At 46.1% G+C, this 19,261-nt stretch overlaps 1 long non-coding RNA gene across 4 annotated transcripts in view; it reads right to left on the bottom strand.

Annotated features, from left to right (window-relative positions):
• Positions 1-19,261, bottom strand: part of LOC137860297 (uncharacterized) — a 117,612-nt gene that overhangs the window by 57,162 nt on the left and 41,189 nt on the right. For all 4 annotated transcript variants that reach the window (XR_011098851.1, XR_011098818.1, XR_011098854.1 and 1 more), the window contains exon 2: positions 15,068-15,168. This is a non-coding gene — a long non-coding RNA (uncharacterized lncRNA). The remainder of the gene's footprint in view (positions 1-15,067; positions 15,169-19,261) is intronic.

Genomic DNA, 19,261 nt, shown 5'->3' with positions numbered 1-19,261 from the left:
GAAAAGTCAGTAAATCCGACAATTGTTCATGGAAAAAAATCAGGAAAAAAATAGCACGACCTCTCCAAAATATTTATAAAAACATGCTATCTTCTTCAAATCACTCATTACATAACAACAGAAGACTTGTATTTGTCTTCAATAAGCGTATTAAGGATTATCAGGGAATTACCCAACGTCTTATTTCGCGGGAAGCAACGTGGCTGTAACGAGGCACGGCCCTACAACACTCACATAAAGAGACACAGCGAGGGAAGCAAAATAGCTCCGACAAAATCCCTTGATTGGGGCAAAACGGGAATAACTAAAGAGCCCAGAAGTGGAGGGGCGGGAGGGTGACCTCAAAAAGATATCAACAAAAGCCCTAGCAAGACACCGCTAAAAATTAAAGTTAAGGATATGAGGAAAAGGGATTAGGAAGCTAAGCTGGAGACAGTCGAGCATTAAACATCAGATTTTTGTGCTGCCAAAAGGGGATCAGCAAGGTGCTCCAGGACCAGAGCAGAAGAGATAAGGCAATATTTGCAGAGATTAAATCATTTATAATCAAACAGGGTCCAAGAATTTAGGAAAACGTCCCCGTAGTGGTGCTGGATCTCGCTGCCCTTCCTCGCACCTGGTACAAGGTCGGGGATTCAGGCCGCCACGGTAATCCTGCCACATGATGCTGCAATACCTCTTCTTGGCACGGGCGGCTTCTTGTTCTGACAACAAAAGGCTCTTTTGAACAGAATTTCACAAATAATTGCTTTTCTGAACACGGAGATGTTAAGCAACGCTGACAAGAAGCGGACGAAGGACGTGGAAGGCAACACGAGGAAGCCAAGTGTCGCCGACCAGAGGGGCTGTGTAACACGCCAAAAAAAAAAAGAAAAAAAAGGTTTTGTACTGGTTTGAGAGAAAAATACCATGTCTGAGAGCAGTATCTTGAAAGAAAGGATATGAGAAATGAAGTTAAATGCCACTATTTGCCCAGCACACACTGCAAGAATAAAACGCAACCAATTTTTGCTCCAGGTCTGACAAACTCGCTCCTAAACACTGCGGACAAAAGCTTCTGTGATTCTGTGATCTGTGAGATTCAGAAAGAGGGTTGGGGGTTGAAAGCAATTCCCGTGCGCAGACACATTTTAAAGGTGAAACCTCTCAAGTATCGGGACTCACACACACCAAGTAAAACATCCCAAAAGGATTTCCCACAAGCTGCTCATGCCGAGGTCACTCCTGATGGGGCTTCTTCGGTCTTCCATTAAAGTCTGTGTATTTGTATCACTCCACAAAATTCAAGTGGCCAGACAAAGGACCGATTAAAGAACCACGTTAAGCATTGCACTTGATTTTTTTTTTTCAGAAATCAGCAGATTTCTGCACTGAACCTCTCACAAGGTTCAGTTTCGCCCCTCGCACTTCGCTGCCCCGTGTCTCCACATGCTCATATGCTGTATCACACACAGAGAGGTGAGGGAAAATGGAAATTGAGGATGTGTTATGCAATCTAAACCTTAAAATTTTATCCATGTTTGCTCAACAGGCTGCTCACAAAAAGACACTTTTCTTCCCTAACATTTCTGTCCTCCCAAAGACACAAAACCTGAAGATTTTCGTAGCTGTGCCTTATTCTTCAGCACGAGATGTGAACTGCCCCGGCTCCTTTAGCTTTGGGAGGCAGGAAAACAGCCCCACAGAGCAACCCAAACACGCATCATCATCACATACCGGGCATTTCCAAGTCTAAATACCAAATTTGTTGTTTTGATTGGGCTGTGTCACCGTTGAGAAGATAACACGAACAGACGGCAGCATTTGAAGCACACATTTGGTTATCATAAAATAGCTCCGCTCCAGCCAGCCAGAACCAATTCTTCCAGAGGTGAGAAACCCCTTCCCAGATGCATTACCTTTATATTTTAATCCCCCTTGCTTTAAATTTATCTTCCTGAAAAAGGAGAAGCCGGTAGGCCTGGCTGTGGAGATTCTGGGCTGAGCGATGCAAGATCCAAACCTTGCGTTCAGGCTTTCTTCTTTTTAAAACCACGCCTATTTCACAGGTGGGATGAAAGAAATTAGAAAAGGATGGACACGGGATGACAAAGCTAACGAGAAGGGAAGAAAAGAGCTGAAGCAAAGTGACAGAGCGGAGGAGGAGCTCAGCCCGCAGCCACCGCGGGGCGTGCGGCACGGCGAGGGCCGCAGCTGCGAGGTGACAGCAGGAGCAACACCCGCCTGGGTTTCCTTTACAGACACACGTCTCCCCGCTGTAAAATCATTTAATGAAACAGTCAGGAGAGAAGGAATTGCTTTTCCTTCCATCCCACTGCCCACCGAAAGCCCTGGGTGAGGTGCTCCAGGCATCCGTGGCCTCGGGTCCGATGCAATCCTCATTTTTTAAAGCATTGGCAGCAGTCGATTCCTACACGGCACTCAGCTGGGATCCTGCAAGCAGACACAAAACCTTCATGCCAAAAAAAAAAGTGAAGTTATTTTTTTTTTCCCCAACGAATTGTTTTCGTTTGAGGAGAAAGAATTTAATACATATTTCCTCTCGTGTGGAAAATATTCCGATGGCACTACAGAGACCCGGAGTTTGGTGATGCGCTCCCGGCATAAAGTACCACTCAGGAAAATGAATTTTTAAAAAACACAAAAGACAGTAAAATACCTACATTAGCGGTTTTCAATACCTACACCCACTCGGCAGCCCAGAGGGATAAACCCAACAAATTCATAGGCTTGTTAATTAGCTCTTATTGCCTGCCACCCGTGCAAATGAACAGCATTCCTGCCACCACGGCGGTAATCTGCAGTCTGAACGCGTTTTTATCGTCGCATCAGCTGCAGCCAGCGCCAGCTCTGACAACAACTGAACGGCTTGGCAGAGTGCCTCAAATTACTGCCGACTAAAAGCACTTTAAACCGTCCTGCCGGAGCTTGACGTGACAAATAAAGCGATGATTCATAAGCGAATTACGCCGAGACGCTGGGGGAAAGGCAGCGAGCGGGGCTGCTGCCGAGGGGAGCTCGCCGATCCTCCACGCTGTCGGTCGGGGACGAGGATGCTCCGGTGACACGTCAAGGCTGTAAATCAGGCAGCGGAGGAGCCTAAGTGGAGGGAGGCATTAAGGGAAGCCCAAGACTGTAAATAAGCTGCAGTTGTGACATGCGGGCCGTGGTCTTCCTATCCCACATCATTCCACTCGATTGCTTTCCGTAGTCTGCGAGTTTTATGCCTGTAATCCTTTTAAACTCAACAGGAGAGGCACTGACACACTGCAATCCCTGTAACACCTTCTACCAACATTAAATGCGAAGTATTTAGAAACCCCAAATGAGTATCCCCAAAAAAACAGAGCAGAGACATCATCCTATCCATTCATTAACGCCCATCAAAACCTTTAATGAACTGACAAAAAATAATCCTCGAGTAACACCTGTGAAACAGCCCTTGCAGCCCATCAACAAGCTATTTGACTGTCAACATGTGATGAAAAGGGAATTTTTCAGTCTTTTTCCAGGCACTTTTGCTGAAGAAACGCCTTTCAAATCCAACCTGCCCATAAACAAGGCGATACCACCTTCCTATACCATTTTTAAGTCCCTTCAGAAACGAGACCGCTGCTTAAGCTACGGTCAAAGCTCTGTCTCGCCCAGCTTTTGGAGGACCCTGTATTCGAGAAGTTAATTTATGATTAGCTTTCCTTCCTTCAGCAAGATTAATGTCTTCTCAGTGCCCCCTTTAAGACAAGATAAATAGGATTCTGGCCACCCAGAACAGGTTAAAGTCAATGTACAATCCCTAAAGTCATCGTTCGATCTATAACACCTGGTAAGAGTTTCTTATAAAGTAGACACACACTAATTGATTAAGGATCTTATAATAAGCATGAGTGTATAGCAAAGTCATTGCCAATGCAGGCAAGTTCATCATCCCTAACTTCACTCATTTAAATTTTCAGTATTTAGGTGACACTAGTGGTCCAGACTTCCCCCATACACAATTACAAGAAACTTCAGAGGCAAATTCACCCCATTTTGACACAAAGAAATGCTTTTCTTTGAGGCAATAAAAGTTAGAAGAAATTCATTCCCCCAGGATTGCCCTACCGCTCAACCCGATGTTTTTGTTGGACCTCCAAGGATCCAACCCATCCGTCCTCGGGGAGGCTGACAAACTGGGAAAATCATTTCACGTCTGCAAGAGAATCCAGTGGCTGTTTTGATTGACTTGGAGACCACTATTTCCATACTTCAACACAAACTGGGAGGTAAAAATGAGGTAAAGATCCATCTCCAAGGGAGAACATGGGCAAAAAGAACTTGTGATAATGTTCTTAAGGCAACTTCTGCTCCCCTAGCAATTTTTCTTCAGTTTTCCCAATATTTTTGTACCTGCCTTCTTCTTCATTACATAACTAGACCCCGTCCAAGGGTAACTCGGATCCTAATGATCTCTCATTAGCTAAACTTGCCAGCGGAACACTGCCAACGAAAAGAAGGTCAAAACCTGCCATTAACAGAAGGAAAATTTCAAAGAAAGAGGAAACCAGCTGCTTTTAGCTTTTCCTTCTTAAAAGCTGCAGCATTTAAGGATCCACTCCCCCACTCAAAAGCTGTACGATGTGGATCCCCAAAAAGGCTGCTGCAACAGGCAAACCACACAAGCATAAACGTTTAAGAGCAGCTGGCACCTGTTGTGTAGCATCTCATGACTGAACACAGCATTTGATAAGAAAAAGAGCTTTTAAATCACAAATACTTGGTCCCCACACCACGAGGGCCACCAGCCAAAACCCACTGCGAGTCGTTTCCTTAACTCTGCTCTCCAGGGGCACAGGGCTACTCCCAAATCGCAGGCTCCTGTCGTGCAGGATTTCATCCTTCTAGCGACTGAAGGCTCTGGGGACTTTTATGCGGGATGAAAAGGAGAAAGAGGGAACCCTCAGCCTTAAATTACCGTGTGTTAAAGCGAATCAAATCTTCCGAACACCGGTGTCTAGACAGCGCCGACTTCTTTGTCTTCGGGAAGAGGGATTAGGACAGAAAACTGGCTGGGCTGTTCCTTGGTTGATATGAAAGCTCGAAGACATTTTGGGCTAAAGGCTTGGCGACGTTCCAGGAACTACTTTATTACAGGAGAATCAAAGAAAAGGAGGTCTGTAAGGCAGGAGAGTAAGATTTCTGCCGAGCAGTCACAGCAATTAAGGAAGCTGTCTTGACAAAGGGGAAAAAACATTGGAACAGGACCCAAAGGCTCCGAAGAGCAGGGGAGAGTAATTCTGAGACTAGGGCAAGCCTCCAGAGGGGATTACCTTTCCAATTCGAGACTTAATGCTATAGACATGCCTCGAAAAGCTGACCAGAGAGATTGTGCTGATACCACGGATGACCCCATAACGTCGGTATGCTCGAGCGCCAGCGAAGCATCAAAAGTGAACGCTGAAAACTCGGCGAGTTAGGATCAAAAGTGACAGAGCTAAAAAAGCCTTCCCCTTCCTTCCACTCACATTAAAAAAATAAAAAATAAAGCTATCTATGTTGTATACCTGGCATTTCTAGGTAATTAAACATCTCAACTTGAAGGCAGCCATCTAAAGACAGATTTCTGGATGAAGCACAGAGTGGACCTCACAGGATGCTTTCAAAAAAGAGGGCTTCTCCTCCTGGATTTGGATCGATTCCACCGTCATTTGAACTCGTTTTCATTAGGCTTCCACACGACTCCACTCCCTCAATTAGCCCGCTATCTGAGCAGGTAACGGCCCCAATTATACCTGTCGGAGCTGAAATAGCCGGTGAGGTTCTTCCAAATAAACTCTGTGTTATGGGACTGCTGGATAAAAGTAGCCTAATCGAATCCCCGATCCTATTGGAAACTTCAAAGACTTGCTTCAAAGGGCTGCTTCAACAAACAAACCAGCTGAGGCAATTTAATGCTTCTAATGGTGTGAAGAACCATTTTCTCCAAGTGGGGAAGGAAACAAACGTGCCCCAGATGATGGGCTCATGTCGGCCCGGCCATGCCGCACACCGGTGGTCCTAGGGATGTGCTGACTGACAGCAACAGAAAAAATAGAAGCTGAAAAGCTTTCATTCACGGCCAAAAATCTGTCTGCTGAATGAGGCGGATACTGGCAGCTCTCTGCCCCAAGGATTTAGGGGCTTTCAGGGAGGAGAGAAGGGCATGGGGCTCTTGCAGGGTAATGGGAAGGCCTTCACCTGTCAGAGCCTGAGCTCAAGCCCAGAGGATTTTGTGTCTTCGCCAGCCAGAAACATCAACGGTGGGGTCAAGGAGCTGTACTCTACCCTGTTTCGAGTGTTAATGTTATCAACTGTACCAGGATAAACAAATATGGGAGCCAAACAATCTGACAGATCCGTGAGGGAAGAAGCAGTGAAAGGAAGGGGTGGGGAGCTGGGGGCGGCCTCTGCTCACAGGGAACCAGGGCCAGGAGCAGAGGGAACGGCCTCGAGTTGTGCCAGGGGAGGCTCAGGTTGGCAATGAGGAGACATTTCTGCTCAGCAAGAGCGCTCAGGCCTTGGGACGGGTTGCCCAGGGAGGTGGGGGAGTCCCCGTCCCTGGGGGTGTTCAAGGAGAGGTTGGACGTGGTGCTTGGGGACAGGGCTTGGTGGGGACATTGGTGGTAGGGGACGGTTGGAGCAGATGATCCTGGAGGGCTTTTCCAACCCCAATAATTCTGGGATTCTATGATGTCTGTGTGCTGCTAAAGACACCTCTTGTCTTGGTCTGTCTGTGTTTGCTGTTAAAAATGCCGTGCCGAGGTAGCTCCGGTTTCCCTGAGGCACAGAGGACATTTCCAGTTCCATGCTCCAGAGTCCTCCACAACCACATCTCAAGGTTCATATTTGGATTCCAGGTTCCTCACTCTCCATATTCAGCCATTCAAACACAGGATTTCTTCTGGGGTATAAATGCACTACAGAATTCACCAAATCAGTCTAATTTAAGTAAATAAATAAATAGACAACCCTCAACCAACAAAAAAAGCAGGGCAGAAAGGGAGAGCTCCCTCCAGGTTGTCTCAGACCTGTTATAACCAATTCCACCTGTCCTCCCTAATCCTGCCTAATTAAACCCATTAAGCACAATGATGGAAATTCTGCTTTCACTGCCCTTTCCTGAAGACAACTGGACAAACTGCCAAGCAGCAGGTCTTGGTTTCAGTTTTAACAGGAAAGAAAGGAGTAAATGCACTGTCCAAGAACCTTAATGTGGGTATTTTGAATGGATAAAACCCTTCTGAAATAACACGCAACTACCCCAGTCCTAACCCTCATAATCTACCTCATCACTCAAAATATTCTTGTACCTCTTCCCCTAGAGAAGCAGCTGTAAAATACAACAGGAATCAGATCGATGGGAAAAACAAAAGACAAAATAGGAAACAAGGAGCTCCTTTGTTTTCCCATGGCTTTGTTTCTCACATTGACTGACTTTGGTCACAAGCACAAACTCAAAACAAAGCTTCCCCTGTGGCTGGGCATTTATGAGATAAGATATCCCTGCAGATCTTCCAGTTCCCTGTGTGGGAATTCACTCGGCCACCTTACAAAAAGTCCTCTTCCCTCAGCCTGCAGCGACGTCGATGAGATCTGGAGGAATCCATCCACCTCTGAGACCTCTCCGTCCCTCATCAAGTTAGCAGACTGAAAATGCTCACACAGACAGTGTGAGGCATAAACTCATTTTCCATTGGATAGCTTGTTTTAAAGGGATTACAAGGATAATGGGGAAAAAAAATGCACCTTCTTGCAAAGAGACAATCCCATGGCTCTTCTGGCCAATGTCCTCTCCCTGCCTCATCCTCTTCTGCCTTGCAGCATTCCCTCCATCCCTGTTAAAGACTGGCTTTTCCCCAAAACACAAAGAAGTGAGCCCAATCCTGGTTCCTACCCCCCTGCCATGGGGGGTTGATGATTTTTAAGGTCCCTTCCAACCCAAGTCACTCTACGATTATGATTCTCTGACTCCTGGTTCCCATCATCTACTCTAGATTACGAGCTTCCCAGGAAAGGGAAGACATCACGTGCACTGTCCTACACTAATAGCCCCGAGCAAACACAATACCTGTAAGCTTTAATACACTTTAAACTTTCAGAAGTGTAAACACCGCGGAGATGACAAATTTTTTATTAATGTCCTAACTGAGAAGGCGAGGAGAAGTATTTCTCAGCAGAAACCTCAGCCTGCCTCATAAAAAATAAGCCTTCAGCTATTACTAATTTTCTCCTTTGCCGTTACTCGGTAGCAGAGGGGGGAAGGAACCACTCGAAATTGTTTACACTGTGTAAGAAAAAGCCCAAACAATAGGAAACAACGATGTTAATGAGCAAGAGGATGATACTCAGCAGGCAACCGCTAGCAAAAATCCTCCAGGAACAAAGATTAATTTGGTGGTGGAGCCGCACATGCGATTGCCAGCACTAGGACAGGCACTGGGCTGGCCGTGCTTTTTATTTTAATTGCAACGTCCCCTTCTGAAAGTGCTTCTTTTTGGCACCTGACCATTTCCAAGGCAAGGCAGAAGTGCTGCCCAAGCAGCGAGCTCCCAGCACGGCCCCTTCGCCATAGGAGCTCCACGAAGGGTCTGGAAAGCCGTGGTATCAGCCTGGGTACACAAAACTTGACACGTGGTTAAATCTTTGGAGATGTAGCAATTTGCACGGCTGTCCAATTTTTAAATTACAACTTGCCCAAAAAAGTGAAAAGCAATCCCAATTTATCATGTAACAAGTAATGCAGGTTCGTTTCTAACCCTGACCCTTCACTGGACCAGACAGAATGATAATCACAGCTCTTTGCCATGGCAAAATTTTCATTTTCCATGACAGCCAGGGAAGACAACCATAAATGGATTCAAGCACGAATTCTGAACAAGAGAAAAAAATATTTTTAAAAAATCCCAAATCCCATCCTGGTGTTGCCTTATAACTTTGCTAAAGTGTCAAAAATCAGAGGTCCGTTTCCACCTTCACTTACCAGATCTCAGCTATGTAAAAGAGAAGGGAATTTTCCATAGGGTTGGAAAAAGGCTGCACCACCACAGCAACGTCCAGAGCCCAGCAGCTTTCGGCCACGGTGCCAAAAGGTAGCACGAGGACACGTTTTGAACAGTCCAAGGAGGTTTATGAGCTGGGCACGGGGACATCCCAAGGGAGATGAGGGCTCGCAGTGTGCCCAAATCCCCAAAGCCTGGAGGATTTTACCTGCCTGGACCAAAACCAGCACTCACACCTACCTGCAGAGAACGTCTCCAGCTGCTGTGGGGTTTCTGCTTACGATCAACAGTGAGGGGAAGGAAATTACCCATTATTAGGCTTTTAAAACTGCCAAACCCTGAAATGGCCTACAGAGAACGTCAGATAACTTCAGAGGGAAGACACCATTCACCCCAGAGGACAGCAGCATGCTGCTATACACGTGTGTGCCCGAAACCAAAGGCACTTTTTGCCCAGCTGAGGAACCTCAGGTTCATCCCACCGCTCCCTCTCACCTAGGACCCAAAATCCTCTGTGAGTTCCGACATCTAGCAGTGGGAAAGACGTAGATTTTCCCAGGTCCGTGGATATTTGCATGTTTAAAAAGCATTTCTGTAGTGGGTCAGCATCACCCCAGGGGTGTAGCCGCACAAAGGAACCAGAGGCAGCACTGGAGATAGCGCTGAGGGCAAGGGGTAGCTCCTTGATGGAAACGCGGTCCAGCCTTGAAGCTGGACTTTATCTATCTATCTATCAGCTTTTCATCTAGCAGTTGGTGTGATAATATCTTAGGAAGAAGGAAATTTTATATGGGCAGTGGAAAATCTGAATTCAGAAACACAAAGCAGAGGCAATTATCACAATTCTACCTTTTTTCTTGGGAGGGGTGGGAGGGTATAATTAGGGAAGGTCTACATAGACTATTTCAATTTTTATCAATATAAAAATTGAATATAGCATAACTATTCTATATTCTATTCTATTGAATATAGAATAACTATTTCAACTCGTTTTCAAACTTCTGTATAGAAAACAGATGGTCAGAGCTGAGTCCTACAGAAACTACCCTACACTGGCACACAGTCGCAATTACGTAGGATTTCCAAGTAAAAAGCCCAGGCAATGCTGCGACTTTTACATTTCTATTTCCATTAGCCTGTTGGGAACAGGTGAAGGTGTGGGGAAAACCAAAAAACATCAAATCCTACAGCGATACCTGCGCTACAGTTTCCAACACTTCCATTTCGCTGGCATGCTGCTGAAGCACTGTTCGTTGGGCCAACCCGAGGATCCTGAGAATATCGTTTCCAAGGTTTATCAAGGGTGCCCAAACCTCACGATAAATCCTTTGGTATCCTTCCTGCAACTGACGTTATCATCCCCACGAGGTAACAAAGAACATCGCGCTATTAAAATCCATGTAAAGTTCTGGCCAACTGCTTTACAACTTTATTGCTTATAATTGCGCAGGGCTCTCGCTCTTCAAGCCCAATCACTGTATTTCACACTAAACCCTAATTATACAATCTAGCATGAAAAAGCCAGAGATCCAGGCCCTTTAACAAGCTTAGGCAAAATCAAAGGCCCACAAAGGGCTAAATCAAAAGCTGGCTCACACCAACTCCATTCTTTGTGCAGTCAACCAAGACTAATTAATGCTTTTAATGTCAGTTTACCCCTTTTGGCACTATAAATCAGAACACGCAGCTTTTAGGAGCTAACAAAAGAACCCGGGAAAGGTGCAGCTTATTAACCAAAGGCGCAAATTCAAACGTGCTTAATCAGAAGCAGGTAGACTGAGCAGCACCGTAGCCACCGAGCAGCTACGGAGAGGTGTGGAGGTTGTGCTGAGTGTCCCACCTTGATCTCGTGGCCTTCAAGAAGTGGGAGCGCTTCCACACGGCTGCAGCAGGAGCAGAAAAGGGGTGCTCGTGCAGATCCCCTGCCATCACCTGCTTGGCACGGCCCCGCCGTATTTTCTCCATCGCATGCTGCTCTGGTTTTGGCGTGGCAGCTGAAGAGATCTGGTTGGGGTTTTGTTTTGTGGAATGCACATCTCTATTTCTGTGTTGGTTTGGAAATCCATGGCTCAAAAGCCTGATGCTAAACGTGAGCCCAAAAAGAAGCCATGGCCACGAAGCTTTCAATAGACACACATATTTTTTAAGAAGTGACATAGATAGGATTCACTTCCTAGGCTCAAAGAAGAAGAGACCCTAACCTCACCTTTAAGGCTGAGCAGACGGACGAGACATTTTTGGGGCGCTCTGCTCCTACCTTGGTACAGCAGCTACAGCACACTTTAAAATGCCACATAAACTCAGAGATCAGCAGTAAGAATTCAGTCCTGAGCGTCCCGGAAAGGCTGGTGGCAGAGGTCCTCTCTGCTGCTTTTGTCAGTAAGTCTCATTAAAACCTTCCTTTGGTTTATAAATCTGTTTTTGACATTGGATTTTCTCCCCTCGTTCTGGGAAATGCCACCTTCCTAACGATGGCTCCCTCCTTATCCCTCTAGCTGCAGGCATAGCTGATGTTTGTGTCATTAACTGGTGAGCAACCACCCCAAAATACCGAGGCAAAAACGTTTAAAAGAGAATTTCTTCAGGAAGTAGAACTGAATAAGGCAGGTATTTGCAAGCATGCTTCACTGCATTCATGAAATTCATTCATCTCAGGTGAAATTCTCTTTCTAAATTCATCATATTTTAAGATACAGGAAAAGATTTCTCTATGTATCATATCGCAGTGTGTTTGGGTACGTACTGGAGGGGGGTTTCCCTGCCCTTTTCTGACACAAACAGCATTGCAACATTGTCCAGAAAGGCACAAAAGTCTTTTCAGGAAGTGAAAATTCCCATGAAGCAAGGATGGGCGAAGTAACCACAGGTCCCGGAGCCTCCCACACCTTTATTTGCGACTGCCGTGGGAGAGTGAAGAAAGGGAACCCCAAACCCAGCACCTTCAGGATCTAGCTGAGGCACATTTAGGAGATGCCTTGCTATGGCACGACTCCCTGGGAGCACGGGAAGATGAAGGAGATGAAGCTCAAGAGAAAGAAGGGTGCCCATGTTCTCCACCATCAACCAAGAGCATCCAACTCTCCTGTTTCAACCACTGGACCATAAATAGCCGTCCTTGGTGTCACCATCACAATCACAGAGCTGTAGGGTTGGAAGGGACCTCAGGAGATCATGGGATCCAACCCCCCTGCCAAAGCAGTTCCCTAGAGCAGGTTGCCCAGGTGGGCGTCCAGACAGGCCTTAAATATCTCCAGAGACCCCACAACCTCCCTGGGCAGCCTGTCCCACTGCTCCGTCACCCTCACCATGAAGAAATTCTTTCACATATTGGTGAGGAACTTCCTCTGATCCATTTTGTGGCCATAGCCCCTTGTCCTGTCCCCACAGACCACTGGAAAGAGGTTGGCCAAATCCCTCTGCCTCCCACCCCTCAGGTATTTGTACACATTGAGGACATCCCCTCTCAGTCCTCTCTTCTCCAGGCTGAACAGCCCCAGGTCTCTCAGCCTCTCCTCACAGGGAAGATGCTCCAGGCCCCGAATCATCTTTGTGGCCCTCTCCCTCCAGCAATTCTCAGATGTCCCATAGGATCCCCCTGCCCTACACAGCCTGGCTCTCTGGAAACCATCTCCCATACCACACATACTCCCGAGAGGACCCCACAGACCTGGCACGAGTGGTCCCAAGACTCAAGGCCAGAAATTTTCCAGATGAGATCTGAAATTTTGAGGTGAAGGGAGCAACTCCAGGAAGCCCAAGTGCACCTGGCCACATCCCAATGCCATTCAGGCACGCTGTACAACGTAAAAAGAAAACTTTTACACCAAACCAGGCTACTGCACTGATAAGTGAAGTATTGTTAGGTACACATGGACTTTCCACATTAACTATTTATTTGCTGGTATTCCCCTTCGGATTTGGCAGGGGAAGGGGATGAGGGGTTATTTCCCAAGCAGGAAAGAACCTAACCGAAGTAAACCAAGTTACGAGGTTTACTTCACACACACACATCAAGAGTTCGACCGAATTTCTTCCATCTTTTGACTTCTGAGCACTTTTTACCCTCCTGAATCTCAAAGGAGGAGGCTCAGCCCAAGATTGAGACACCCAAAAGTAAATCTCCGAAACAGAGAGACCCTCGGGCAGGGCATTCCCCACGGGGCCGGAGGAGGCAGCGGGCAGCTCATGGCCAAATTTTCCCAGGCTCCATCAATTCCTCCCCCAGGATGTTCACTGAGCCCACTGGGAGCTCAGACACCCAGCGCACACAAAGCTGAAGATTCGGCTTCTTAAATCTGGAGCTGAATCAGACAGAGCCACAGGACCAGCAGCTCTGTTTCTCGTACGAAGCCAGCACTTACCTTACTCTCATTTTGAAAAACACCTCGTCTTCCTCATCCTCCATCAATGCCAGTCACTTTTCCAATCTCTCAGCAATTCAGCCCCCAACCCCTACCTCCTCCCTACCTTCCAGTCCTCCTGCAGCCCTACAATTCTTTCTTTGACCCTGCAAAAGCAGCACAGCCCCATCTGTGTCTCCTTGTGAAAAGGAGACAGAAGCAGCACCAAATCCCCTTTTTTCCCCACCTTTATCCTTTTTTCCAGCTTGATATTCAACAGAAAGGGACCCATCATTGTTGCTGCTGCAGGATTGCCAAAAGCAAAGTTTTCCTAAAGCATTTGGCACTTTCTGTCCCATCCCACCTGAGACGTGTGGAGTTGAGGAGGGTGGGAAGAGGAAGAAACCAACAGGTTGATTTTTTCCATACCCCAAAAGCAGGCATCTAATTAGGGCAGGGATGGGCTGGAGCACTTCTGCAGGCTAAAATATTGGGAAGATAAGGGTGATCTGCATGCCTGAGTGCATGATGCATGCGTAACGTGGTGGATCCAAGAGCGAGGAGCATCCATCAGCACTGCTTTTCGTCTGCCCGCAGCTGGTTTTCGGCAAATCTGCCTTGAGTGGGAGCAGAACACTCAGCAGGTAGCCTGGCAGTTTATGTTACTAAGCAATCAGCAAAAAAACATGGAAAAGGAGGGGGGGGGAAAAAATGTCAACAATGTGTTTTCCCTACTTCTGCAGGAGAACAGCTGGAGTGGGTCAGGTCAACACTTTGGCTGCCCCAACTTCTTCTCTGCAGCAGCAACAGAATTGAGAACACCTTGGGGAAAATGCAAGCACGGGACAGCCACGCCGTGACACTTGCCCAGCACATTTTCCAGCCTGGAACAGCTCAGGGATTTCCTGAAGTGGTGTGTTCATATTTAATAGCTAGCTATAGATCACGTTATACCCCTATTATAACACATCTTCTTCTCCATAAATGCCTAGAGGACCCGACCAGTTCATAACGCAAGACATCAAACAAAAAAGAAACAATTAAGGTAAAACCAGCCCCAAACAATTTACAGACAACATGACGCTAAAGTTTCTATTTTTAAAACTATTATTTCTACCTTTCTTTTACGAAAGGCTGCAATATAAGCTAGTAGAAAACTGCCTGCAGGCAAATGATAGAAATTTACACCAGGAAATTTGTGCCAGGAATCACCCCTTCTGCCAACCCACCAGCAAACACAAGCAGTATCTTTTGCCTTAATACAAAGCAAAAATTAATTATTTACTAAGATGATATTAAGACTAGTAAACACTAAAAAAAAGCAACCCTCTCCATTCTTTACAGGAGCAGCACATACTTACTGTGCATTTTATTCCAGCCTGCTAATTACCCTGGGCTTATTAACTTTATAAATCAACACAATAAAATACGCTAAGCATGCAGCATTACTGGAGTTGCAGTTTATGCATTTCTTGACTCAGAAATCACATAATTAGTTTAAAATCTAATATAATCCTGTATGGAAGTTCATTTAACATAGACAAGGCTCCGAGCCACACCAAACACCAACACTTTTTCACCAGTCTGCACTTGCTGTTGTGGTTCCCCATCCCCTCTTCCCCCAAATCTTTTTGGTCTGGGAGTTGTTTGGAAGATATTTAAACCAAAACATGAGCGTTCGAGGCAAGCAGAAGAACACGAATCGATCGCTACCTCTCGTGGACGAACTTCCTTCGGGTGGAGACAATCCCGACGGTGATCTGCCTAGGGCTGCGGGGCAGTGGGAGTCTTCACAGCATTCCACAAGTCCTCAGCTGCAAAAAAGAGAGAGAGTAAAGGGGTAAGGCACCACCAGCAAACCCACAGGACAGAAAGCACGGATGCAGAGCTGCAGGATACGAAGAGGAAGAGGACGGAGCCCCTAAAAACCAAAAAAAAACAGATTTTCCAGCGCTACAGGTACAGGATGAAATGCAGCAGATTTTCAACATTTGCATCCTTCCAAGGCTCGACACCTTCCTGCAGGGGCACACTACGGGGATACAGCCTGGGACTTTGGGCAGAAAACTTGCACAAAGGCTCCATCACCTCCACCTCCTTCCTTTCCTGGCATCCTGCTGCAGGTTTGCATAGAAACTAGAAACAAACAGCATCGGGAGAAGATAAAAATCACAACCAGGCTTTCATAAATGGAGGAAAGAAGGGAATCTGATCTTTTATTTAATTACTCGCCAGCCAGCCATTTGTCAGGATTGTAGACTAAACAGGTTTTGGGCAAACAAAGCTTTACACGGCTCTCCAACACCCCTCCCGTCTCAGCTGAGACGGAAACTCCGAGAACTGAAAATGAAACAGCTCAAAACGCAGCGCAGAAAAGGCTCCCGAGCAGCTCCTCACGCTTTCTGCATCATGCAGAGGCACAGAAAACCTCCTGTTCGCAACCCAGGACCCTTCCAGCCTTGCACGGCTTTTTTATTTCCATCAACCCAGGACCGAGAGGTTTTCCATGAAACCCTTTTGCGTTATCACTACCCACCCTTCCAGCCTCAGCCTTCACTCAAAAACCAATCTCAGGGAGAAAACGGGCACAGAATATTGATTGCAGCTCCGGGAAGGTTTTCACTGAGGTCCATGGGATCAGCTGCTAGAGGAAAACCCCACCACGCCACCCGAGATGGCTCCGAGGAACCAAGGCAAAGGTTGGTGCCACGTTGGAGGGATCCAGCTGCTGTGCGGGCACTTCCCTGCTGTATTTTCACCTTCTAACGAGTATATTTGTTGCTTGGAAGTTTATCGTGGCTTTAGGCTTTCTGATTTGTCTTTCTAGCCTCCCAGTTCAGTGGGTACCAACCCTAAAATTCATCAGCAAGCAGCCTCCAGGAGGGAGAGAAAAGGGAGAAGTGAATTCTAGCGCCTTGACAGGTCTCATCACATCGAGCTCTGCAGTGGCAAATTAGGCTCTCTTTGAGCACATTTTGTTCTCCGAGTAGCCTCGGTGCTTCAGGAGGCACCAAATATAACACAGCCCCATTTTAACTTCCTTCCAGGAATACACACAGTCATTTATCAAGAAGACGTGGGCTGCAGTTTCAGTTCCAAAAAGCTCCAGTACCGTTCGGTAAAATTAAACAAATGACTCCCTTTGCAGTGAGAAAGAAACAGAAAAAAAACAATCTGGGTCCCATCCGACTCGGCAGAGTCACCTTTTTTTGGTGTTGGGTTTTGTGTTTTTTGGTTCTTTTTCCTTTGGTCCTTTTCTGCTTTTTTCTTGACCAGCAGTCAGAAGCCCTGGCTGCCACTTGTGTTACAATTTACCTGGATTTGCAGAGAACCACAGCCAAGCCCAACCCAGGCCTCCAGGTGGAAGCAGAAAGACATTTATTTATTAGAGAATTGGACAAAAAAAATGTATTCTAATGAGGGAAAATATGACATGAGGAGCCTGGGGTAGACATAAAAATGGGAACGCTGCATTTCTAATTACAATTACTCTTAATATTCTTCTTTTCCTGGTTGTTGGCAAGTCTCACTCATTGTTCAGCTCGTTAAAAGAACTGGGAAAGGCATCGTTAAGCCTCCTCTCTTCAGCTGGTGGACACAGATTTTCCCTTCCTTTGCTGGGGTGCCAGACTTCTGCACGTGGAAAGCCCTCGGTTTAGGGTCAAGGCTCTTCCAGCTCCTGCCTGCCGCTCTCAGCTTCCTCCCACCCCTTCTCACGCCTTCTCTGGAGAGCCAAAGTTGCTCCAAACCTGCTGAATAAATTCATTAGCGCCGAGGTAGAATACCATTTCCCATTAACTTCTAATTTCCTAATTATTAGATTACATGCTCCAGCTTTTAAAGCAAATTACCTCTATCGAGCTGAGCAAAGAAACCTAACAAAGGATTCCTGCAGCTTACTCCCCAAGTCCTCCCTTCCCTCCCATTTTCTTCTTGGTGTGAAAAACTTCAAATCCTTTAATGTTGCCTTAGATTACTGCAGTTATTTAGGAAGAGAACTTGCTACCTAATATCTTCATCAAGGGGTGTTTCAAGCAGGGAAAGAAGATTTTTCATTCTGTTCCCCTCCTCCCCCCTCCAATGACCTCCTGCTCCAGTGGCAGGAGCTGGGCACGTGGATTATAAACTAGATTAAGAATTAATTAGAAGGTATTGATTAAAAAACTCGCCTTGGGAGATTGCAGATCGCTACGATAAACTCGTGTTAGCACGATTCGGTTAAAAATGCTCCCCACAACTTATCAAGTGAAGATAAAAACATTCGCTAAGTGTCTGACATGCTGGAAGGTTAAAAAAAAAAAGAAATCTACAGCCAAGGAAATGACTTTATTCGGTCGGACAGCACTGCACAGATTCCCTCGTGAGCCAATTTTCTGTCTCCAAGACCCTACTGAGACCCTGAAATGCACAGCCATCCATCAGGACACTCACCAAGACTGGGATTTTGGAAGGAACGGAAAAACATCAGGGGCTAAAAATCCAGCTGGACGAGGTCTAACGATGCTCGAGCAGAGCCAGGCACCTAAGCATGCACCTTACCTATTTTCTTTTGCATAACACCTTGAGTTTAACCCTCAGTATCCACAGAAAAGGAACTTCGGGGCTCAAATAAGTAAAATTTATTGGATAATATTGGATGGAGATGTCATCCCTTTCCTACACCTGCACCCCATTTTGTCCTGGAGCATCACCACCCTTCTGCTCTGCTCCTGCAGAGCCTCCTGCACCCAGCTGCATCCTTACCTCAACCATTCCTAATCCCAGACAGGAAAAAATCCCAAAAAATGACAGAAATAGGTGCCGGCACTTGCCTACCTCCTGCTTTCATCCATTTGTCAAAAGCAGTTCTTGAAGTATTGAAACCACGGCACTCTGGGTTTGTTATTCCCTCTCTTGTGCAGTTCCTATATTCTAAGATATTTAGAGGTTTCTAAGTCACAGCCAGCTTTGTAGTGAAAGAAAGAAGTTAATTAGAGAAAAATAATGTTAATTGAAACAATGTATGGCACCACAGACAATACTGAATTGTCAGAAGAAAACGGGACAAAAAAAACAGCGTGAAAAAGGAAAATGCAGCAATCACCTTAAAAACTAAAAATATAATTTACAGCTAGAGCAGCCTCAGCGGGGCCTATATCGCTATCAGAAAAATCCAAAAAGCCGAGGAAAACATTCTCCTACGAGCCTTCGTGGCATTAAAGGAGAGGGATTAAGGAGAACATGACAGGCAATCTATTCGGGCATCAGGCCGAGCACTGACAGGGCTCCGACCTCTTCAGAAGCACAGCTGAGAGCTAATTCGTGAAACCTTCACTCCAACAGCGAGTAACTACAGACTGCAGCTCCAAGGTGTTAATACCAGGTGTGGCATTAAGCTGGGAGCAAGGAAATACCGTACAGGGGATACCAGAGAGATTTGTCACAGCATTTTGTGTATTCAGCATCCAAATTCGGGAAGAAAGGGGTGAAATGTTAACGGAGGTGCACGGCTTATCCAGAGCAGAGCAGAGATTAGTTCTTCTCGGGATGCATGAAAAGAATAATAAATGAATAAAAAATTAAAAATCCTCGAGAAACTGGTGGTACTGGCAAATATATACATATATATACATATATACACATATATAAGTAAATAAATAATCCCTGAGAAACTGGTGGTACTGGCAAAAAAATTATATATAGATATATAGATACATAGATATATAGATATATATAAATAAAATGAAATCCACCTGGAGAAATCAGAAGCCAAAAAACATCCGTGGCACTACCTAGCAGGAAAGCAAGGCATGGAAAGAAATAATTTGGGAACACAGAGCAAGCGCATCGCAGGAAACCTCCGTGGGGCTTTTCGTGTTTCCTCCCCCAAAACTGCCTGCCATCCTCGTGCCATCGCAACTGTTAAGG

The sequence above is a fragment of the Anas acuta genome, chromosome 1 (assembly GCF_963932015.1).
Source record: "Anas acuta chromosome 1, bAnaAcu1.1, whole genome shotgun sequence".
In the NCBI taxonomy this organism is placed as follows: domain Eukaryota; kingdom Metazoa; phylum Chordata; class Aves; order Anseriformes; family Anatidae; genus Anas; species Anas acuta.
Note: the sequence above shows the minus strand (reverse complement) of the source record. Positions and strands in the feature narration are given on the sequence as shown.